General features: G+C 41.1%; 1 long non-coding RNA gene across 1 annotated transcript; it reads left to right on the forward strand.

Moving 5' to 3' along the window:
* Positions 1–9,710: 9,710 nt before the first annotated feature.
* On the forward strand, positions 9,711–25,211 carry LOC148754903 (uncharacterized). The gene is made up of 3 exons (XR_016019665.1): positions 9,711–13,065; positions 14,185–14,347; positions 23,933–25,211. It is a non-coding gene; the product is annotated as an uncharacterized LOC148754903 (long non-coding RNA).
* The last annotated feature ends 339 nt before the right edge of the window (positions 25,212–25,550 follow it).

A 25,550-nucleotide genomic window follows, 5' to 3' on the forward strand; every position in this document is an offset into this window, starting at 1 on the left:
GCATGTATCTGTTATTGGTGGGGAGGGCTGTTTCATTCAGGAAGTCAGAGGAGTGTTTTCTGTCCTCCCCAAGAGTAATGAACAAGCTTCATCTCTATGGAACTTCTGCTTGTATCCGGAAAAGACAGCATGATGGCCAGAATGGCTCATGTCAACAACAGCTAGAGGCTTTGAGGCTTGGGTGGTCCTGGGCAGATCGCAGTCGTGGGCCGTCTTTGATGGTTAGGCACTGGCAGGGGTTCTTGCCCCCATCTTGCTCTGTGGCAAGGGCTGAAGGACTGTTGGGTTTTTCAGGGTGTAGAGAGGAAACTCCCACTTTGCCCACCTGAGTCCAGGAAGGTAGAGCTTTCTCCCAACACATTGAAAAGGGACACTCTGAGTCTCTCTCCAACAATTGAAGGAGGCAGGGCTTACCTGAGTTTGGGTACTTGTGGGAGCCTGAAGCTGTGAGGACAGTATTTCTTGGCGCTAGTGCTGATGCTCAGTTGTAGCTCAGGCACTTGGCCCTTTTGTCTTGTCCCCCAGGTGATCAGGTGGGGTCGGCCTCATGTACTTGATAATGTACTTGAACTTCCTGTAGTCACTTCCCTGGTCAGTGACTTCCTACAGTGGGGAACATGCCATTTCCCACTTTTTCTGCCTCTAGCTGACCTTGCTGTGTATAGTAGGTGTCATTATGTAACAGGAAAGCAATAGAGCCCCACTCTGGATCTTGGCCTTGACTGCTTTAGTCGAACCATATCTAGAGACGAATGCTGAAGAGTCGAATTTGAGGCCATTTTATAAACCCAAATCAATATACATATGAAATATATGACATATATATAAATTTGTATACATATATGCTTTTTCTGATCCATCTGAAAGTCAGTTGCAGGCTTGACGCTACTCTGCTCCTAAACCCTTTGAAGCTACAGTGTGTACTTCCTCAACGTAAGGGCATTTTCTCACATAAACACAAAACAATTGATCAAAATCAGGACAATAATATTGATGCATTGTACATATAATCTACAGACCTTACTTATATATTTCCAAATGTTCCAATGGTGTTTTTAATGGCAAAAGAAAATTCTGGATCACGCTTTGCTTTCGGTCACTATGTCCCTTTAGGCTGCTTACATTTGGAGGTCTCTCAGTCTTTCTTTGCCACTCATGACACTGACAACTGTGAAGAATTATTTGGTAGAAGTTCCCTCAAGTTGGGTTTGTCTGATGTTTTATCTTGATTAGATTTAAGTTATGTAATTTTGGCGAGACTACCACAGAGGTGTCACTGTATTCTTAGCACATAATATCGGGAGACACATAGTATCTATCTGTGTCATAGCTGGAAATGGTTCTTTCCATCACTTGGTTAAGGTGTTGTCTGCCAGGTTTCTCCTCTAGACAGTTGCTGTTTTATTCCTTATAATTACTAAGTATCTTGTAGGGAGGTACATTGAGATTATATAAGTATCCCCTTACTCCTCAGACTTTCACACATCAGCTTAACCATGCATTGAAGATTTTTACCTAAATCAATTTAAATGATGATGGTGACCAAAGAGTAATGTTTTAATCCCATCATTCTTTTTATGATTACTGATTGGCTTTCCAATGTGAGAAAAACTTTCCCTGCTCATCCATTTTATAAGTTTATTAATTCATTCACCCATTGATGTCAGTGTGAACTGTAAAGGTTTTTATTCTATTGGGTGGATTACATTCCTTTACTATGATTGTTTACTTTGATGTTCAAATTGTCCCAGTATTGGCCAGTCTAAGCCTATTCAAACTGGCTGCTGTATCCATTTGACATACTACATCATCCTTTGAGCACTTCCTTACTTTTTTGTCACAAAAATATATTTGCAGCTCATTTTGTATTTGTTCTACTGTAGCCCCAAGAGCAGACACTTCTCAAAAGAGTCTTGGTTTATTTTAGTGGCAAATGGCATTTAGACCCAGGTATTATTTTTTCTAGGTCCTATCAAAAAGATAGAAAACAGATGTATGTATGCACATATATTCATCCATACAAGTACATATATAATATCCATATCTGTATCTATGTCCTCTATACCTATTTATTAAAAACCGTGACTTTTTAGTGACACCTTCACTCCAAGTCAGGGGCACAGGATTGATTCTATCCTTCATCCTTCCCACACTTGGGCTTCCTTACCCAACAAGTGAGAAACACGGCGTCCATTTTCCACAATGCATGTATTTATTTGCTCACAATATAAAAAGTATTTTCAAAATTGCTAACGTATGACTCTGTGAAGAAAAGAAGCCTACTAACTGGAGTTCAACATTTGTTTAAAAGCTGTTTGTTTCCTTTAACCTCAGGGAATATAGTTTAAATGCTATATTCAGAAGTTATTTGGGTTAGGTTTTTCTTTCCCACATTAGTATGGTTTTATTATTTGTTTGATTTTTGGCTGGGTTCACTTGCTTTTGTTTAAATTGCATCTTAGGATTTTTTTTCCCCCCTCTCCTTGACACTCTTTTCTGTTTGTTTTTAACTATGTGAAACGTTAACATGATTTTAAAAGTCAGAACTGCACAATAGATATGTACAAAAAAAGTGTCGTCTCTCCATTCCATCCATTCTTTGAACCTCCTTCTCACTCACTCTTTACGTGTAATAGTGGTGGACAGAATTCTATAAATGACGATCAATGATCCCTCTCGTAATTATGTTATGTTATAAAGCAAAAGGGAGAGTAAGCTAATCACAGGAGTTCTTTAAAAAGCAGAGAGTTTTCTCTGGGTGATATCAGAAGTCAGGAAAATTAAAGATTTAAAACATCATTTGTGACTTGAAGATGGAGAGAGCCATGTGATGAGGAATACAGGCAGATCCTAGAAGCGGAGCAGCCTCCAGCTGCCAGCCAGCAAGGAAACATGGATTCCTGTCCTACAAAGGCAAGAAACTGAATTCTGCCAGCTTGAATCCACCTGGGAGTGGATTCTTCCCCAGAGTCTCCAGATAAGAACCCAGACAGGCAGACCCCTTGATTTTGGCCTTATGGTACTCTCAACAGAAAAGCCAGTTAAGTTCACCTTCATTTCTGACCTATAGAAATGTTAGTTAATAGATGGGTTTTGTTTTAAGCCACTAAGTTGTGACAATAGAAAATAATATAGTGCCCAGTCTCATTAGTCTGTGGCTTATCCTGACTGTGCTGTTACTATCATCTGCACAAAGGAGCTGATGCATGCTTATTTTCTTCATTATCCTTTCTTAAACAAAAGGTAGTGTACCCTTTATACTCTTGTAGCCTGCTTTTTTTTTTACTTAACAAAATATCCTGAAAATCACTCAACATCAGTTTATAGAATTCTTTCTACACTTTTTCTTAGTGACATTGTGTGATGGTAGCATAGTTCATTCAACAGCTCTTCTATGCACGGATATATAGGTTGCTTCCCATAGTTTGCAATTATAAATAATGCTGCAGTGTATAACCTTTTGAATCTTCAAGGAAATTCCAAGAAGTGATAGTGTCAGGCCAAAAGATAAACACAGATATAGTTTTATTTGCTATTGCAAATTCCTCTCATGAGGCTTATACCATGTGACATTACCACCAGCAATTTAATTATGTTGATGCACGGGCTTTGTCTAGTTTATTTTTTAGAGTATACCAAGAATATCAGATTTATGTGGCAGCTATTACCTAAGCTACCATCTATTAAACATTTCAGAAGGTTTTTTCCTTTTGTTTCATAAATGTTCGCAAATTGTTTTCCAGAAAAATGATCGTATATTTTCCCAACAGTATATGAAAGTGCCTATGTCACTACATCCTGACAGTAGAAGGATTTGATTTCAATCTTTCAAAACATTAAATTTACGCATATACTGAATAAAGATTTTGGCCAAATAGTAAATGGGAGAATGTCAAAATCACATTTGTCTGAAATAAAAGGTAAAGCCAAATATTATCATCGTCACAAAATGCAATGTGGAGATACAAAAATTACTTTGAAATTTTGTTTAAAATTTTAATATAATTAACAATTTTATTATTAAAATATTTAAGTTAAATTTCTAAAGTTTGACTTATAGAGCAGGGATAATGTTTTCTCAGAATAGTCAGCTATAATTTTTCACTCATTACCTGAACATTTGTAAATAGAATCTCTTTCATTTGTGATTGGTGGGGAAGTAAGACGTATTGGGTAATTTGAATTTTTCTCCAATATTTTTCTTTCACGTTTAATATTCTTTATTATGTCAATGTAGAATGTATCAAGAATGTTAATCTTTTCTCCTTAATACATTTTGAAATGACAAAGTAAACATTCTGCTTCATAGTACATACCAACCTCATAGTATATTAAAACATTAATAAATCATGTTTTCTTGAGTGATTCATGACCTAAATGGAATTAAACAACAAAAAATTAAACATAGTGCTTAAAGGTTATTTTGTGTTTTGCTTAATGTTAATTTTATTTTATAAATGCAAGTATGTCATAAAAAGTCCAGAAAGATTAAAATTATGATCAATTATATATCTACCTAAGAACGTATTTACTATGCCGACTCATTATTATTGAAACATTTATAAGTGTGTGCCCTCAAAAAGCATATAATGTTCTTTGTAAATTTATCTAGCCAACATATTCTTTTAATATTAGTATTAGCTGGAAATATATTTTCCCATTTGTTTAGCTAATTGGATATTCTTAGCAATTATTTCGTGTTCATGAAATTAACAGCTTTCAGAATCAAAATTACTGCAATATTTTACTTTCAATAAATCATGTACATGTCTACTTCAAATAAAGTAGAATTTTAATGTGTAAAGCACACAAGGAAATCCTCACTGAAGACTGTACTTAGAATGCTTACCTTATTTTGCTTATGAATATGCATTTTTCACATTACTCACAGTGTTATTCTGATTACTTCTGAGAGGAACCTATGAGAGCACAGGCTTTAACTACACTAAAGTTTCGGGATTGCAGAATTGATGTTGAAGAAGGAAGAAGGTAAAGTTCAATAGCTGATGTGGTTGAGAATACCAAGGCTGGAGCCAACTTTGTACATCCCTAAAATATATTATTTCAATCTAACTCTTATTTCTTTGAGGACTGATGAGGTTGAACTTTGTTACAAATTTAATAATACTTTTTATTGCTTTTTATCTGAATTATATATTCATGCTTCTTTTTAAATTTGGGGTTGTAACATTTTCCACTATATTTTGTTCTATATGTTTGTATAGGTCTTTATGGTGCCATTAATTCTTATAATCACCATGTGAGGGGGGTAAAATAGTTGTTATTACCCCCATTTGATACCTATGGAAACTGGGATTCAGAAATGTGAAGTAGTTTGCCTAAAACGTACACAATACGGAGTATGTGATGCAAATCCTATGATGGATTAGAACACGCTAAATCCCTTTTAGGCCACCACCTTATTCTGTGACCTGGACTTAATCTCCTTCTAGCAGAACACAATGTATTAGCAAATCATCATTCATTCAACAGCTTTTTACTGAGATATATCATCAACTGAGTTAGCTTATTGTCTTGTAGGTATTTGCAAAAGATGACTTAGTTGTTGCCTCGTCTCTTAGACTAGTAAATCCTTCCCTGACATATAAAGTTTCCTGAGAAGGGGTGCTATGTGGGTTCAGATGCATCATCAACATCGTCCATATTTTAAAGGACTCAGCTTTAATGATCTATGTATAGTCTTAGGAAGATACACCTGTCTTTACTGAAAATGTTCTGTGTGCAAATAAAAACCCTTCTGCCAGTTGAATTTACAGGAAGGCATTAGCCTTTGTGGTATTCTGGAACCCAGGTCCATAGGGCAACCAGAGCTCTCAAAGGGCCTGGTTCCTTGTCTCCAGGATAGCAGGTAAGTCAATCAAAACAAACAAACAAACAAATGAAAAAATAGAGTTAAGATAAGAAATTGGGTGGAGAGAATCAAAGAAAGGGTGCAGGATAAAGTGAGAAGAGCCCAAGGTGGAGACAGGGATGAGTACCCATTGTGACTTGGAAATCAGGACGGTCTCTTGTTTGTAGCTGCAGTTGGACTCATTTCATACTAATTTATTCAGCTCTATTTGAAAAGAAAATAACAGCAATCATTTTCTTCCAAGATTCTCAAGAAGTGCAAATGCTGTTTTTGTTGCCCTTCTTGATGTATTAACCCTCACAATTTCAGTTTTTGTGGTCTCTCACTGAGATACTTTTAATCCAAGAACTTGTCCTTACCATGATTTCTGCTGTTTTCCAGGGACAAGAGGATAAACAACATGACTTTGCAAGACACCTCTCAGCTTTAGAATTATGATTTGCTCCCCATATGACACATCTCTTTAGAGGTCTAGCTCATTCTGGTCCTCAGGCCCCGCAGTGACTGTGTGCTTCAGACGGCAGGGGCAGGGTAAGATGAAGACGTGAGTTCAGAGAGCCAGCAGGACTATCACACTAGCTCGGGCTCACATTCAAGATGCACACAGAGGTATTTGGAGATGGGAGTAAGTATCTGTCCTTCTACCTGTGGTATGAACTCCGTAGACAGAGCTAATTGAACCTGGTAAAGAAGGGTGTGATGGAAAAAGCAATTCTGCTAATGGACTAGACATTAGGAAGCTCTGGATCAAAGGATGCTTGCACCACTAAAGCCCCTGGGAAAGGGTAGTGTGGTTTCCTGCAGCAGGCACCCAGGGTAACTTCTTGAGGGTCTACATGGTGGGGGGGATTGACAAGGTAGCTGTTGGAGTTATCCCTGGATCATTCAAAAGAACAAAACCTTGGCTGGTAAACCTAAAATTTGAATTTGATGAGGAGAGCTACGTAGGATTTTATGCTCTTTGGTTTTCTGCAAGTCAATGTCCATCTGAACACCAGCAGTCGGTGACAAGCAGTGGAATGCCCTGTACGTAGTGACACACACAGATACACACACACACACACACACACACACACACACACCACTTGCTATTATCCCAATACTGTGCTATATGTAGATGTGCAATAAAAATAGCCATATATATATATATATATATATATATATATATATATATATATATATAAGTTCTTTGAAGGCCAAGATGAAAACAAGTAACTTTGCCTGCCATGGTTAGTAATGTGCTTATTTGGGACATTCAAGAATTGTAATGTCTCTCTCGAGTAAACTTTCTGAAAATACCTCTAGAGGAGAAATTTAAACTTGAGAAACTTAAGATCTTATCTGAAGGAAAAATATGGAGAGAGAATGCGAGACTGGGGGATAAACTACTTTCATAATTGCTGTATCATGGCAGGAGGCAGCAGAAGCTCTCCCCGCACGCCCATCCCAGGTGGGAACCACTGCTGGGAATAATTTCCTCGGACGTAGCACTTTCCCTGACGTGCTGAAAAGCAGCCCCTAAGACCCCTGTAGCTCATTTGTGACAATGGCTGCCCAAATAGGGTTGCTGGATTCGGTAAACATAAATATAGGACACCCAGTTCAATTTGAATTTCAGATAAACAATGAATAATTTTTAGTATAAATATGTATGTCCTATGCAAATATTGAGGTTATGCCTGGATCATTCAAAGGAAATATTTCATGGGACGTGCTTATGCTAAAAAATTAATCATTGTTTATCTGAAATTCAAATTGAACTGGGAGGCCTGTATTTTATCTGGTAACCCTAAACCCAACATAATTTTCCTCACCCTCCTTCTACCACACACACATACACACACACACACCTCTTTATTAATAATGAGGAACACACTGACTTTATGGGTAAATACAGGTCTCAATGACTGGAGAAATATTGTTTTTTCAATAAGGATTATGACTGTATATTCTCTGAAAAACATAATACATGCCCTTGAAAAGATTCTTGTCATTTAAATTTATTTTAAAAATAAATATGCATTTTGACAACCCAAACTAAGTAGACACATGTAAAAGTTGACACATGTAAAATTTTAATAATCTGCTACTCACTGGTCCGCAGTGACCCATACTCACTGTTTGCTGTACATCCACGCCCTCTTTACTGCCATGTGTGCCTATGTTCACGTACTGATGTAAAATTCCCTTTTAATGGCGTCCCATGACCCTGAACTTCCTATGCTTACCTCAAGGCTGTCTGGTTAAAGGGACTGGAAGCTTGCAGCTCACACCCGGCAAAGGCAGATGGGCATACTTGTTCTATTGTGCTCGGCCTTGACTGCAGACACAGGTCTGATGGTCCCTAGGGCTCCCATTCGTCCTGAGGTCACATTCCTCGAACTCTATGCTGTCTAATACTGAAGCTGCTAGTCACACGCAGCTGTTGATCACTTGAAATGTGGCTTTTCCAAATGGAGATGTGCCATACGTATAAAATATGCACTAGATTCTAAGGACTTCGTGACAAAAGAACTCAATATTTATTTGATTACCCAGTGAAATGATAACACTTGAAATATATTGGGTTACATAAAATGCATTATTAGAAGCAATGTCATCAATGTCTTTTTATATCTTTTAAACAAGACTACTGGAAAATTATACATTACATATGCAATTTGCATTGTATGTCTATGGACAGCACTGTTGTCACTCAAAGGCCTCCAAAATAGCATGAGTTTAACCCAGGGGATGCACCCGATGAGTCCTTGAGGACGTGGAAAGAAAATGTAACTTGTCTCCTTACTCATTTTTATCTTATCCATTTTTCAATGTATAGTTTTGTTTCTCTCTTGGATGTGCATAATATGGTAGCAAGTGTGAATAATTTGCAATAAACATGTTTATTTGGTAATGTATTAAAAATATTTTAACAGGGATGAGCAATAGAAAATTAAAGTGTGTGGAGGTCATGCTTTGCAGGGATGAACAGGGGGCCTGTCTTCCTGTCTGTCTTGCTTTCTCCTCTTTGTGGTACTTCGTGGGTGCGTGTTCCTCTGTCCACTCCTTGTGCTGACTTTATTCATTTTCTCTCCTGAATCTTGTCCAAAGGCTTCCAAGAAGGAGGAATGGAACTTTAAGCTTTGGCTTTCTGTCTCTTAACTCTTAAAATTTGGTATCTTTGCTCCTGGGATACCCTGACCATTTTCTCTGTCAAAGCTGGGCTAGGGTTACTTGGGCTGCAGAGGTTTCAAAGGTTACATTCCTTTGATCCTATCAGGTGATGAGAAGAGAGGGAAAACAGAAGTGAGATGAGAAGATAGACTGATTCCAGGGGCTCAGCCACAGAATGATTTTCTAAGTCAGATCCCCTTCAACTGAAACCAACACTGTCGCAACCTGGATTATTGGTGTACAAAGGGGTTACGGGAGTTCGTTAATGCTGTAACATTTTCTTCAAAAGAACATCTGTTCAGTAATTTCTTTGGGAGGTAATAATATTTACACTGTGATAAAACAATCTTATCACAGTGACAAATATGGGATGGAAACACGAGTGGTTGGACAGTAGCATAGGGAAGGTGAAGACAGGATGAAGCTTTTCAAGGGGCTTGGACCTCACCCATCAATGACGCAGGTCCTGACGTACACATGCGCTCGCGCGCTCTCTCTCTCTCTCTCTCTCTCTCTCCCTCCCTCCCTCCCTCCCTGTCTCTCTCTCTCTCTGTCTCTCTCTCTGTGTCTCTCTCTGTCTCTTTGTTTCTGTCTCTCTCTGTCTCTCTCTCTGTCTCTCTCTCTCTGTCTCTCTCTCTGTCTCTCCCTCTCTCTCTCTCTCTCTCTCTCTCTCTCTCTCTCTCTCTCTCTCTCTCTCCTGCCCCCAGGCTCATTCCCCCCGTAACTGAAGTCTGCCTTTGCTTCTGATAATTCATAGATCATCTCTCTGCCACTCACTCAATCCCTCATTCTTATTCTCAGAAAACATTTACTGATTGAGGGCCTGTTTATGGAAGGCATCAAAGTACAAAGATAATCAAGTCTGGTGAGTGGTAAGGGGATTATGTATTTGGTGTTTTAGGTTGAACCATCTGAAATTGCTAATATTAGACAGTCCCTGACCTACAAAATGGCCATTTCACATGGTTCAGCATATTATTCATACACACATATTTTGGAGTTTGTAGCAACATAGAACAATGACACAGATTCTGGCACCAGACTTATTATTTACAAGTTTTGAGAACTTAGGTAAGCTTTAACGTAACTAATCTGAGCCTCGTTTTTCCTCATATGAAAATGGAAATGATAATAGGTTCTACTAGTACATAGGGTTGGCGTGAGGATTAAAGACGTGATTTTTATAAAGAACTTGATGTATTGTCCAGCACATAGTAAGTGTTCAATCTACATTAGTTGTTACTATCATTACTGCTGAGAGGTATTGTCACTGTAATCTATGGAACCCCATGTACACATATTCCTGTTTGCAAACCAATACACTAGACCTGCTCAAACTAGAGAAAAAGCTCTCGCTGTCCCTCCCAGCCTGCAAAACTCCCACCACATCAATAAGGGGAAAAAAAACCATCTAAACCATAAAAATTCAACAAAAGTTCTTCAAAGAAAGCAATTAGAGATTTTAGTGTTTGACTTTTAAATTGAGAAGTACAAAATGGCAGTGGGAGCCAGAAAGACACAGAAGGTGGGGTGGGCGCAGGAAGAGAGGCAGCAGGTGGCCATGCCGCCTTTGTTTCATTTGGGGACAGGGTTTTAGCATCTAGAGACTTGCCTGTTTATTCTGTATGAGAGCCAAGGGGTAGTGTCCTTGCGAGGAGTCCGTGCTGAGTTTTATGTTTGTGCAGGGAGGGTTGGAAGGACAGATCACAGCCACAAGGACTGATGGATGGAGATGGATGGGCTTGGATTCATGACAGAGCAGCGGACCAGTGCTAACATGGGACCAGTCCTTTAATCCACTGGGCCTCAGTTTCCCCATCTGAGAAATGGTGATGAAAATATGCCTCATGGGGCTGTTGTGACGTTGAAAGGAGATCTTGAACATGCCTTAGCCAGCGCACGTCAGTTTACTTTCCTCCCCCCTGTAGAACCTTACTCCAGAAAAGAGCCAATAATTCTGGCCCTGACAGGCACAAACAGCCAGCCCTGCCTTGTGAAAGCAGGTCCCCCTCGTCCCCCTCCCTCTCTCCCTCACCCTGTCCTCCCTTCCTGGCTTTTCCCCAGAAGGCCCCAGGGTTTCCAGGCCAATTGCCAAACCACAAGATGCTGGGATTGGCTTTCAGGGACCCTCCCTCCCCTCTACTCCTCCAACTCCAGCCCCTGTGTGGCAGCCCTGCTCTGGGCTCCCTCCCTGGAGGGTAAGGCCCCCATGGCCGCCTCAGCCTGCTATGCCAGCACTTGCAGGGGGATTCATCTGAAACCACCATCAACAGTCTGTGTTTATTTGGGGCATGCAGAGGAGCCAAGGGCTATGAGTGGAGCTGCATTCCAGAACTCTCTATGATCCCATCAGGCTATGTCAATCAGGCCCTTTACCTGGAAGGAAGCTAAGCTTTCTCTTTCCAATTCCTCAAAAAGGGGACCACACACTAGTCACAGTCTGAAATTCCACTTTTCACCCACTGTCACTGCAACCCAATCCTGTGCCTCACCAAAAAGATGAGAACTATTAGAGAAAAAAACGATGAGAAATGCTGTGTTTACGGTTGTCAGAGATGGAAAGAGTTCTTTATTTTACATGGTTTAATATTTCAACTTTTTATTGAAACATAATACACACAAAGGCACGTATACGAGTTATAAATGCACAGCTAGGAGTGAGTGGCAGAGCAGAATTCGCACTAACACAGGGCTCCAACCTTTTAGTTGTACCGTGAAGCATCTCATAGCAGCAGAATTGAGAACATAACTTAATAACCTTTTTAGTGTATGTATTACAAGCAACCGTGGACTGGAGCTGGCTCCCCCAGCTCAGAAGAGACTACTTTGTACATCACTTCACATCTCCACATTCAGTGACCTCACATTGGTACTTGAAATCAGCATTGATGGGAGTATTTGCACGACAGAAATCAGTAAACACTGCAAACCAGGGCTTCTCCCCAGCCTAGAAAGTTGTTAAACATTTATCAACAAACCCCGGCTTGCCAGTCTCCTAAAATCCATGAACAAAATGTAACTTTCTGACCAACGCCAGTTTAATCAATTCCTGTCCGTTTTCTCAGAAAAAAAGAAATCTATGTCCCAGTATCCTGTGCTCAGACTGCACAGCCTCTGCTATCTCCCTTCTGGAAATCCTCAGACATTTGACAACTGCTACACCTGAATCTTTTCTCCTCTTTTCTGCTTCCTGTTAAGTGCTTGCTGTTATTTCTTTGACTGTGTGTAAGTGCGTCCCCAGAGAGATATCCAGGTGGTCAATGTGCAAACTCCAGTCCTGGAAAGAAAGCACTGAGGCTTCCAGCAGCTTCCATGGCCTTTTGAATGCAGATACTTCCCAATGTCCCTCTGTCAGCTGGCTTCTCCTACCTTGTGTCTTTCTTAATTCATTGCATTTGCAATCTGACCAGACAGCCGTGACAGCAGACTGGAAACCTGTGACCTGGGCAGTAAGGTAAGAACCAATGGGACAGCCCCTTCCCTTCCCTGGTTATTAGTCCCTCCTCTATTAATGGGCAGTGTAGGTCAATGATGCCAGTGTCCCTTCAAATTAGGCAGGTTGGCCTCTCCATCCCCTGTGCTCCTTTCTGCAGCATGACTGCACAAGGCGGTCCATTTTTCACCCGAACGAGAGGGGGTGGGGCAAAACGCTGAAGCAATCTTTTAAAGACCCTCCACCTGACCTCTGTCTGAACAAATAATTAATCTCCAGAAAAAGCAGCTCGCTGATGGGTCCAGGCTGTGCCTCGAAGATTGGGGCCAGGAACAGAGCCTGCGGATTTATGAGGTGACGTCAGTTTGAAGAGTGGCAGGCAGGGCCTGAGCTGTGTTTTACACACTCCTCAATTGTTTTAACGGGCCTGCTCTTGAAGGACTCCAAATCTCTCCCCACGCTAAGCTTTATTAAAATGGCAAAGATGGAGAGGAGTGCTTTTCCAGATAAATCAGCTTATTTCGCCTTGCTCTCTCCCCCTACCCCTGTCTACTGGAAAGCACTCCCAGAGGGACGGAAGTGAAGAACTGCAAAGTACTTGCAGGTACATGCTTAATGCCCTAAACTCTTGCATTGTGTTAACAGCTATTCATGGGCTGTGCTTTAAAGAAATAGATGGATTCTCAATCTGACCAATTTAAATAATCCCTTAGAGAGAACTAAGGGGAAGATTTATGTCCTCACTAACTAAAAGACACACCAGAGTTTAGCCTGCAGGCTGGGTCTCTGGTACTGAGTATCAATCACAGGGCTGATTCCTTGAAAAGAGCCAGATAAAACTAGGTTTAAAAATTAATGGGGGAGGGGCACAGTGGGATGAAGGGGGAGGAAAAGGGGAAGAAGCCAGAGTGAAAGGGGGGAGGGAAAGCTTTTGTCTTGGAGATAAGACTATAGTGGAATGAAGGAATAGAAATAGAAAATGTGTTTCTACTTTATATTTATTATATGTGTAATGTGTTTATATATGTACATACATATATTATGCACACACACAAATGCACACACACATGCATACTCTCTGTTATAGACTAGCTGTATATTTGTCTGTTTCCAAGACTAAAGACATCAAGACAGACTTACTTCTATTTAGAATTCCCGAAACATGTATCAATTATTGAGATGAAAAACCTCAGGGGCCTAAAATACTTCATTTATGGGAACAAAATAAAAACTATTGTTGCAATCTAGCGAGAGTTTTGAGAGATGGTAATGGTAAAGGAATAATTTCAGGGAAAATGAGAGGGTTTAGTTGAAAAGTGAGAGAAACTACCAATCGGGTGTGTGTGTGTGTGTGTGTGTGTGTGTTGGATATATCTGTAATGGGGCAGCAGCCAATCAGGGAATGGGGAAAAGCAAGAAAATGATCTGAAACGTTATGCTTCGATCCCAACCACCCTCCTGTATTTATATTAGAACTATAAAATGTTGGTCAATCTAGTCAAGATTTAATGGGAAAAATAAGTGGTGAAATCTGATCAGCTCGGTTAGGCTAAATTGGATTTGAATGCAATCATTTCTGATTCTAAGGCCTCTCTCTTTCTATTTCACATTCTTATGGCAGTTACTATGCATTCAAAACTGAGTACAAGAGATGGAAAGGTCTCCAGGGCTGGAACCCAAAAAGGCTGTGAGAATAATTTAGATGGGATTTTTGTTATCTCAGTGATTGCAGGCTGGATTGCCCTGATGGCCTGGCCAGCTGCTTTGGAGCTTCTCTCAAGGTCAAAGAGGACAACCTTTCAAGACAGAGAAGAACTAGCCTCTGCGAAGCCTTAAGAGCAGAGGCCATGACTGTTTCATTTGATATCTGCACAGTGTCAGCCCAGGTAAGACTTCAAGCAGTCATTTACAGAATTAAACAGGTTTCTACCATGTGAAATACGTAGCAAGATAAGACCTGCTTCCTAAAAGTTTATTATCTAAATGAAATTGGATTTCCACCCAGGGAGAGACAACTAAACATAGCATGTAATGAATGAGTTTTATATATTTTATCCTAACAATACTAAATACCAGCCCTGGTCAGAGACATGGAGCAAGTGGCTTCCCGTAGATAATTAAGACTTTGTCATGGTGAGATAGGGAGAGCATACATTGAGTTAGCGTAGGTAAAGGCCTTTTAGAATTGGCTGAATTTGGGAGTTCAGGGTCAGCTGGACTTGAAAAGGAAGTCCAGTAAATAGAAAGACACCTGGTAGATAAAATCAGATTTTTGTCTCTTCAGCCCAAAGCCATATCAACATAGATTTAAGGCTGTCTCTTTGAAGCAAATTTCATGGGGTGTCTGGTTATGCTCATGGTCTGGGCTCTGGATTTGTCCTTCTAACCAACCCCTCCCACTTAGGCATGGCGTTACAAGGGAGAACACAGTTGATGCCTTCATGGAACTTAGAGTCTAGTGAAAAGACAGACACACAATTCCTGCCATGAGAACTAACTCAATAAGATAATGGAGTTGTGTGTAGAAAGGGAATATGGTAGAAGAAATAAGTAATTCTGCCTGCAAGTGTCAAGGAAAGCTTTATAGAAGAGATTGTTTTTAAACCAAGACTTGATGAAATTTCCTTATAGATTAGGTAAAAAGGGGCTCACTTGGTAGAGGAAACTGTGTTTGCAAAGACACAGAGGAGTGGGAGAGCCTGATACATTGGGATAATTGTAAGTGTCAAACCTGAAATTCAAAGGTAAATGATTCTGGGGAGGCAAAGAGGCTTGCTCACCTATGGCCTTGTGAGTCATGCAAAGAGTACCTTTTTAACCTGTAGGGTAGGGAATAAGGAGTCACCGGGAATGCTCTATCAGGAGGGTGACGGGATGGCACTTGCATGTCATTATGACAACTCACTTATTGAACATTTTCCTCAATGGCTGCAAACATGAAGTAGCTTGGGGGAGTTTGCCCTAGTCACTACCAGGTCTTTCTGACCTTCTAATGACATCTTGGACGCAACTTCCTGGTGGTCAGTTTTGGGACATTTTCAGTGATTAGAAATGCCCAATTTAAAGCTATAATCTCGGGGGTGGATGGGTGGCTCAGTTGGTTAGAGCGCGAGCTCTGGGCAACAGGGCTGCCTGTTCGATTCCCACATGGGCTAGCGAGCAGCGCCCTCCACAACTAGAATGAAGTCAATGAGCTGCTGCTCAGCTCCCGGGTGGCTCAGTTGGTTGGAGGGCGGGCTCTTCAACCACATGGTTGCTGGTTCGACTCCCACAAGGGATGGTGGGCTGTGCCGCCTGCAACTAACAACGGCAACTGGACCTGGAGCTGAGCTGCGCCCTCCACAACTAAGATCGAAAGGACAACAACTTGACTTGGATGGAGCTGATGAGTCCTGGGAAAAACACACTACTGTTCCCCAATAAAAAAAGTCCTGGAAGTACACACTGTTCCCCAATAAAGTCCTCTTCCCTTTCCCCAATAAAATCTTAAAAAAATAAATAAATTAATTAATTAAAAAAATAAATAAATATATATATATATATATATATATATATATATATATATATATATATATTTAAACCATATGGTTTAAAAATAAATAAAGCTATAATCTCATATTCCATCTAAAGTTTTCCTCTTCCCTGTTTCTGGTTGGAGGGGGAGGGGAAATGGCTTTTCTTTCACTTCTTTTCTACTTCCAGTCCTAGAAATGGAAGTGGGAAAATGGTCTGCCCCAGGCCAACCTGTTCCCCTCCCTCTTCAAGTCTAGAGCCCATGCAAGGTGGTGGAAATGGAAGACGGAAGGGATATGCGTATCTTGCTTAAGTAGCCTCTGCTGTCTTCTTTCTGATGGCTGTTTCTGCCGTTTTGCTAATATGATTAATAGTAGATGTCTTCTATTGGTAGGCACACAAATGCTTTCTCTTGACCCTTTTAGAGGAAGGGGGTTCTTATCAGTTGCCTGATATAGAGAGACTAGTTTCCCGCTTGTTTTTTCCTAACAGCACTTCCCCTGCGCCCACAGTGTCATTACCTATTGTTACTGGGTGATAGGGTACTTTGGCCACTCCCAGTTGGGGGGAGAGCAGGAAAGACAGCATAAACCCAGCTCAGTTCTGTGGTGTGCATTTGATCCAAAGAAATTTCATGTCTCAGTGCCAACATAAGAGGAGGGAGAGCAGGCTCTCCCCTTTTCTATCCTGTTCTCTTTTCCCTGCTGGGGCTGGGGTTAGGGAGGGTTGCATCCAGGAAGTTCATCAAGTTCACCAAGTGTGCTAGCCAAGCAAACCTCTACTGAGAGACTGGGATTCCAATCTTTATTTTTTGGAGCATCCACAGTCTCTTGGTGGTTCCCTCACTTGGCTTAGGTAAGAGGACTGTATTGCACTCCCCACTCAGTGTACAAGTCATCAAAATGATGATTCATCCCTCTCCTCCTCCCCTGTCTTCTCCTCATAGGGATCTAGGGTCAGGCAGGGGAAAGGGAGTGGGGTTGGGATGTTGGTGGGGGGTAGGCGAGTTGTGAGACCACAGGAAGTTTCTGTTTCATAGTACCTACTTTGGTGCTAATGTAGAAAACAGATGGGAGCCTATTGTGAAGCTGTAGCCATAGTCCAGTTCACAGTTGATGGGAACAAGAACTGGGAATGAGAAGAGAGAAAGTTTGAAAGTAGATGTGAATGACGGCAATGATGAAAGAAACTAGGAAGGGGAGGAAAAGAGGTGCATCTAAGATTTTTTCGTGCTTTTATGTCGGCAACCAATTCATAACAGTATTATTGCCTGAGCTGAGGACTCTGAGGCTGGGAGTGACAGACACAGGGTAGAGTTGAGCGAAGTAAGAGAAGTGAGTTCAGTGTGGGGCATGTTAATAGTGAAGCTACAGGAGATGAAGTCCAGGCAGGAAGAGTTATATGATCAACAAACAGAAGGAGGAGAACATAGGAAAGAGAAGAAGGGAAAATAGTTGGGTGTAACGGAGGACATGCCACATCTCCAATACAAATTCAGTGAGAACAGACATTGATTCTATAGCAGAATGCTGTGTCATGGGAAGGGAAGAACTTCTTGACCCTGGGGTGCTAGAGGAGGGCGTGTGGCAGAGGGGACTTAACAGATATTAAAACCAGACCTATAAGTAGCTGCCAGATCATAAATTATGTAGAAGAGGGGTAACAGAGGATGAAGGGGAACAAAGTGGAGTGTGCATGCACCGTGTCAGCAAATTTGTCAGTAGGGGGAACGGACTAGACCTGCAAGCAGCTTCTCGCTGACAAAATATAAATAAGAGCTACACTTTTATTTATTTGAAGATTTTATAATCCGCCAGTGATGTTACTAAAAGGACAAGGATTTTCTAGGGGATTTGGAAATGCCTGACTTGCACTGTAGGGGAATGTAACTAAATATATCATTTTTCAGAACCATATTCTTAACACGGAACACGAATGCCTGATTCCTAGGCCTGTACTCTGTGGGAAAGCCATATTTAATCAAACAAAGCCATTGATGAATGATTTGGTATCTCAGGACCTGAGTGTGCCTGGATCTATCTTTTCTCAAACCTATATTTCCTTGGGAAGAACTCTTCTTGGATTTAAAGACATGTAGGAAGAGGTTTCATTATAGAAAAGAGAGAGAGAGAGAGAGAGAGAGAGAAAAGAAAAAAACTTAGTAACTTTTTCCTGAATTTGCCCAGGTATTAGATTTCACCTTCCATGTTTGCAGCATATCGCCACCCATCCCGCCCTCTAGAATGAATGTTTATGTTCCAGTTTCTTGTCTTGCTGTCAAGATGGTGGCCAAACTGTCATTGGATACTCCCGTAGCACAGTAGCTGGCACCACTGTGGGTACAGCAAGCTGCAGGAGTCTGGTCTTTAACTGCTGTCTATTATTATTAGACCCGACCGGTGCAGCTTGCTTCACCCCCTGGGGTGGAAAGAGTCTCCCTCCTACCCATCCAGCCTCTGATAAACAGATTGTCTGAACCCTGAGCACTTCAGTGAGGGGTTTGGTGGAAGGGCTCAGATAATATGTTTATTCTTTCCCAGATACCCTCCTCTCATCCTCAGCTCCAAATCCATTTATCTCCTCTATAAAGTGCTTATTGACAGAGAACTTGAGTGCTCAGAATGGTGCCAACTGAGGACGAGCCTCTCCAAACAGAGCAGTCGTGCTTCTCGTTGATCTCTCCAGGCTGAAGGCAAAGCAGCTCGTTTTTGTCTCAACCTCAAGTATTAGCTCAGGGACTTTCCCTCCTCCCACCACCAACTGCTTTCTTGGGTCGTTGATTTTTCAGAGAGAAAATTCCTGCAGTAGAGGCATGAAATAGCAGTGCTCAGCCTCAAGAAGTTTGCAATCTCATTCAGCCAAAAGGTAATTTTATCGGGCCTCCCACAGAGCCACTGCCCCACCTACATTTGCAAACATCTCCTGCAATGGGATGCACTCAGTCTTTTTTAATCTCTCTAATTTTGACTCTTATTTTGTTAGGTTAAGAAGAGTATGAGTTTTTAGGTATGCAACAAAGAAAACCCAAAAATAGAACTGAAGGGAGAGGCAGAGCTTAGCATAGCTTTGGAGCTCAATGTCTGATTTCATGTAGGCTGCAGCCTGATTTCTCTTTGGTCATTTCTACCCTAGCCAGGGACTACCGAAATGATCTGGTCTGGTTAAAGTCTGTCCTAGGACTGGATTCAGTACAGTCTCCCTTCTACAGGACAAGCAGGACAAAATGATTTCCAGCTTTATGCTCCCCCGAGTTCCATTGCCAAAGAGAATCTTCATTCATTCAAAAAAATATATCAAACAGTAGCTACTATTTAGTGAGACAGTCCGTAAGAGTCACAAGGTTATATGCATAACGCCCACTCTGAAGAGTTCACAGTATAGACAAGAAGCCAAGAGGTTCAATGTGGCATTTTTTTCATAGGAGACACCGAGCCCTGAATTCAAATCCAGGTGCTGTCACTTGCTAGGTTATCTTGAGAAAGTCACTTAACCTCTCTGTACCTCGGTTTTCTCACCTGTAAAATGTGATTAATAATTGTACATATCTCAAAGGGTTTGTGAAGATTAAAGAAGACAATATATGTAAAACACTTAGAATAATGCCTGGTGCCTAAATTGCTTTTTATTATCATTATTATTATTATTATTATTAGAGAGCTACAATAGATATGACATAAAGCAAAATACTATGAGGATAAGGCCCTTTTATTTGAAGGGGGGGTAGTATAAGGAATGGGATATATTCCGGTTAGGAGGCTAGTGAATAGGCAATGAAAAACTGAGCTATACTGTACTATAGTGAAAAGAGAGGGTCTCACCAGTTTTAAGAGATACTGTAGTGAGAGGAATCAACAAGGTTTTTAATTGCTTTAGACAGAGTGAACAGTTGACAAGCAGTCCAAAGCCATTCCAAGGGCTGTCTTGGCAAGTTGAGGAATGAAAGCATCATTAATATTAATTGGGAAGTCAGAAAAAACAAACTTGTGTGTGGAAGAATGTGACAAACTTGGTTTTTGGTCATATTGAGTTTAAAGTACTAGTAGAATACCCTGGTGGGGACACCTAACCAGCAGTTGGAAATTATGTTCAAAGGAAAGATGAGCTCTAGGGATACAAATGTGAAGTAATCAACAAAAAAAACATAATTGAGAGTTTGGATTAAGATATCCAGAGAGAGGGCTGGCCCGGTGGCTCAGGCGGTTAGAGCTCCATGCTCCTAACTCCGAAGGCTGCCGGTTTGATTCCCACATGGGCCAGTGGGCTCTCAACCACAAGGTTCCCAGTTCGATTTCTCAACTCCCACGAGGGATGGTGGACAGTGCCCCCTGCAACTAGCAATGGCAACTGGACCTGGAGCTGAGCTGCACCCTCCACAACTAAGGCTGAAAGGACAACAACTTGAAGCTGTGAACGGCACCCTCCACAACTCAAATTGAAAGGACAATAATTTGGAAAAAAGGCCTGGAAGTACATACTGTTCCCCAATTAAGTCCTGTTCCCCTTCCCCAATAAAAATCTTAAAAAAAAAAAAAAATGATATCCAGAGAAAAGCTGAATATGGAATCTTGGACTAGGTGTACATTTAGGGTTACAGAATAGAAAGAACAGCTATCGAAAAGAGAGGGCGAGGAGTCCCTTTCTAGAAAGACAATGCGTCAACTAGCCAATCAATGAAAGTATTTCAGGCTTGTCAGCAATTATAAATGTCACGGTGAATTGGTTCATCAAACCATCATTCACTGATTTTTTTTTTTTTCCCAGTGAAATGAATTACTCAGTTCACCTGAAATCTGATCAATCGAGGGCAAAAAGATTAAACAGTCTCTAAGGTAGGAAAGCTTATGACCAGAGGCTAACGTGAACTGTGGAGTTCAGCCATGCCCAAGCCCAAGTTAGCCAGTCTGGGTTCTCTCTCCATTGCGGGGCCCAGACTGGGATTGGAGGACTTAAACATTCCACGTCCTGCCATGGTCAAAGCCTTTAGTCAGAGCGCTAGTCCCATCTGTGCTACCATGTTCACCGACATCGATTCTGGGTCTCGGAAAGCAGGGTCCTCAAATTCCTGAATGGTTGCAATAGTTCCTCTCTGGCTTTCTACCTTTCCCAGTTCTTTTTTTAAAAATTTATTTTTTTTAATTTATTGGGGTGACAATTGTTAGTAAAATTACATAGATTTCAGGTGTACAATTCTGTGTTACATCATCTATAAATCCCATTGTGTGTTCACCACCCAGAGTCAGTTCTCCTTCCATCACCATATATTTGTACCCAGTTCTTTATTTGGTAAGCCCAGCCAAATTCATTTCTCCCTGTTCAACACTGTTTTATATTATTATCACTCTGATGTGACTCATGCCTACCTCCTGTGATGCCCTTGATCAAAAAGCCTCAAGAGTTCCTTATTGCCCAGCCACTGTGTGTAAACTTCTTGCCTTGACATTGAGAATCTTCCCCAGTATTGCTTACCCTCAACTGTGATTTATATTCCAGCCAAACAGGACCCTTGATGATTCTTGAACTCAATCCACACATCTGCACTTTGATACTGGCGCTGAATCCCAAACTGAAATCTGATCCATACTTCGTGAAGCAGCTGGTTTTTACACCCACATCTTGAAATCTATTCTATTCCCTGAACTAGATATAAACTTTTCTAGGAATCAGTAGAGCACAGTGGCTAAAAGCTTGGATTCGAAAGACTAACTGTATGGTTCAAATCCCAGCTACCCTGTTAACTGACTGTATGACCATGAGCAAGTCACTTTTGACTCTACATCTGTTTCCTGATCTGGGAAATGGGGACTATTAATCAGACATTAAATGAGATGATACGCATTTAATCCGGCACATGGAACCCGGTAAGCATGCAGCAAATCTAAGTTATTAGAGCAGATGCTGTTGAGAGCCCACCCGTATCCCCTTGGTATTCATCTCTACAGTCTCAAGGCTGTTTATGGAAAACATCTGAGAGCATGTTCGTCTCTTCTACAGGATAGACCAGAAATGTCTGAGATTTCATCCCCCAAGAAGTAGCCCTCAACCAATGACAGATGGAAAGTTAGTGGATGAATCCCCCTTGCTTGCAATAATTCTGAAGCATAGTCTATATATGGACAATAGAGAATTTATATTGTCTCTCAGAGTTCCCAAGCAGACTCTAACACTAGTTGCCCTTGATGGTAACTGGCTTGACATATGCCTCTTATCAGCTTCCTTTCATTCCATGATTTACTCTCCACTCTCCTATATGTGTTTCCTGAGATTGCCTCCCAAATAAACAATGCATACTTGAATTTTTGTTCCAGGACCAGCTTCAGGAGGAACCCAAAATCATGACAGCTCTTATCATTAGACATGACCTCTGAAACCACCAACATACTTTGTTTATATTAGTACTCTGGTAATTAGAGTCTACCCTCATTAGACTTAAAATCCAATAGAAAAATTAAGACTAGGGTACAAATACCTCTAAGACTCCAAGTGTCTCTCACACGGAAGTTATTCAGTCTGTATTTGTAGAACAAAGGATAAAAGGACACCAAAACGTTACTAGTGAATAGAGAAACAGAGCAAGAACAATTGGTCACTAGGAGTATTTGACTAACTTTGCAGTCTGACACATCCTTCTGCCTAATGATGGATCTACCTAAATACACCTGCAGCCCCTCAAGATCCCCTCCCGTGACATCAGGGCTCCCCACCCTCCTTCAGCTAGATCCCATGAGGCATTGTTCACCACCTCATCACATTCTCTCTTGTCAATATATTTGTGTAACTTTTTACATTTTCTAAATACGGAAAATATTCTACAGGGATTACATTTTAGACAGGCTGCTTCATGAAGACCTACAGGTTCTCACTTTTAGCTTATTAGCACATTCCTTGAATTGCACTGATGGGTGGGTGAATTCCGAGAGCCTTTTCTATAGATGGCTAAGCCAGCCATGAGGTGTGGTTTCTTGTAACAGGGAAATCTTCCTCCCCAAACTCCTGTCCTGACCCCTTCCCGAACATTGCCTCCTAGATCTTGGGGTCTGCCTTCTGTGAAAGACAAGTTCTAGAATCGTGCACTAGAGCCCTACCATTACCGACAGGTAACGGTGAATTACCCTTAGGTGACTGCAGAAGATTTGTGATGGCTGTGACTTTCGGTGCTACCAGCAGCACCTTCAAAACTATCCTTCCACAGTCATGTCTCTCAAAGGGTAATCTGTGTATCATCTATATTAGACGGGTTTCTGACGCTGCCTAAAATACAGATTTCTGGTCTAGCTCAGGCACACTGAATCAGAATCTCCTTGAAGGGGTGCTACATTTAGCATTTTAAACAAGATTTCTGAGTGGTAGGTGACCAAATCATCCCAGTCTTCCCGGAAATGTCTTGATTAATAGTTAAAGTTCCATGTTCAGGAATTCTTTTGGTCCCAGGACAGTTGGTCACTTTGTGGGTGCATCTGATACACTCTGAATTTTAAAGCTTATTACAGATTCCAAGGTTTGCCACATTGACACAGATGCCACTTTTACTTGGTAGAAGTCTCTGATTCCTTGAGGAGACTTTAATTCAGTGTGGCATTAGGATGGGGGAGCTCCCACAGGCATGGATTTTGGTGAGAGCCTTCAGTGAAGGCTTGAGTATTGGAGACCCAATGTGTTTCGTTACTTTACTTTTTCTTTCTTTTGAACCTGAGATGCAGGGAGTTGAACTTGGTCTTGAGTTCCTAGCCCACCATTTACTTCTGTGTCTGCAGTACCTTACTCTGGATTTCTGTGGTTATTTATTCTCATTTTTTCTCCACTCTCCATGCCCAGTGGGCAAATATTACAATGTGATTGTTACATATGGGTTTGTTTGCATCCTTGTAAAACATGTAGCACCTTTCCCTCCGTACTTTAATTTATACAAGTTGTATTCTGCTTCAGTCTTCATTCTAATTCTTCTTATCTTTTTCTGTCAGGTACTGCGTTCGGTGCTGTGTGGTCCTTGGATCCATCACTTCTTGTGGTAGACAGCCTAAGGTGGCTCCAGCCTCTTGGGATTCATGCCTGTGTGCAGTCACCTCACCTTGAGCGTGGACTGGACCTGGTGACTTGCTCCTAATAAACACAATGTGACAAAAGTAATAGATGTCACGTTCAAGATTTGGTTACAAAAAGCCTCTGTCTTCCTCTCTTGCTCTCTCACTTTGCTTGCTCCGAAGGAAGCCGGTTGAAATGTTGAGAGCTGTCCTGTATAGAGTCCCAATGACAAGGGCTAGAAAGAGGCCTCCAGCCGACATTCAGCAAGGAATTCAGGCCCTCAGTTCAGTAACACGTGGAACTAAATCCTGTCAACAGCCTTGTGAGTGAGCTTGGAAACCAATCTTACCCCAGTCTGGTTGAGCCTGGAGATGAAAAACTGTAGCTCTGGACAACACTTGATTGCACCCTTGTCAAAGACCCTGAGCCAAAGGACTCATCTGGCTCCTGATTCACAGAGACTATAAGATGACGCTTACTGTTTTAGGATGCTTAATTTGGGGTAATTTGTTACACAGCAATAGATAACTGATACATATCTAATCATTGCACAGTATCCGTAGCATGCTTTGACCACGTGTATTTGTCCCTTCCCTGTATGTGGACGCCTGACCACATGTAACTACTGCAAACAACACTGCCATGAGTGCCTTGAGCAAGACCTTCTGGACCTGTGTGAACAGTTCCCTGGGATGTATGTGCACAATGGGACTGCCAGGGAAGACCCAGGGCTGTGGGTCTTGAACAATACTCTCAGTGTCTTTAATTCCTAAATTGTTCTTTCTACTTACAATTTTTTTTTTTTCCAAAAGCATTTTGTTCTAAATGTGGGTAGCCCTCGAGGGAAATAAAGATCCCCTGATTAATGGATATTTTAGATGGGGGATGGTGGGTTAAAATCAGGGGTTGTCTGTGGAACAACTTGGAGGGTTTGTGTCTTGTCTTGAAAAGATGCTCAGGTATGTCGCTTCTTTTGTGACCCAGGCTGACTGAGTCATGCTGGGCTTCAGACACGGGGCCTAGGAGGAGGAGGAGAAGGGAGGATTTGATCAAAGCTCGGTGGACTCATCTATAACCATTAAAACAATGTTTCTCTGTTTGGATTTAGTAAATGGCTTCAAGTTCCTGGAAATGTGTGCAGAGACCCCATGGCTATTAGAAGATCTATCATTTTGTTCTTTACAGTAGGCTGAAATATATTTGGAAGTCATTGGACTGTGGCTGTCCTACATCAAAAGGCATTTCATAACAAAACACCATCATGCCCCATTTATAGAAATAGCATGCTGTGCTCTGGCTGCTGTGGGCAAATAAAATATGTTCTTGTAATATAAACAGCCTCACCTTCCCTCTAAAACTAAAGGGCCATGAAGATATATTTAAATAGGCTTCTGAAATATAGACACATATAAAAACATGACATATATATACATGTATATATAAACATGTATATGCATATATACATATATATGTACATATACACATATCTCCACATATGTATACATATATGTATACATATATCCATGTATCCATATATACATATATGGATAGATATGG

Source organism: Rhinolophus sinicus, chromosome 17, assembly GCF_057876585.1.
Source record: "Rhinolophus sinicus isolate RSI-liver-muscle chromosome 17, RSI-T2T, whole genome shotgun sequence".
In the NCBI taxonomy this organism is placed as follows: Eukaryota; Metazoa; Chordata; class Mammalia; order Chiroptera; family Rhinolophidae; genus Rhinolophus; species Rhinolophus sinicus.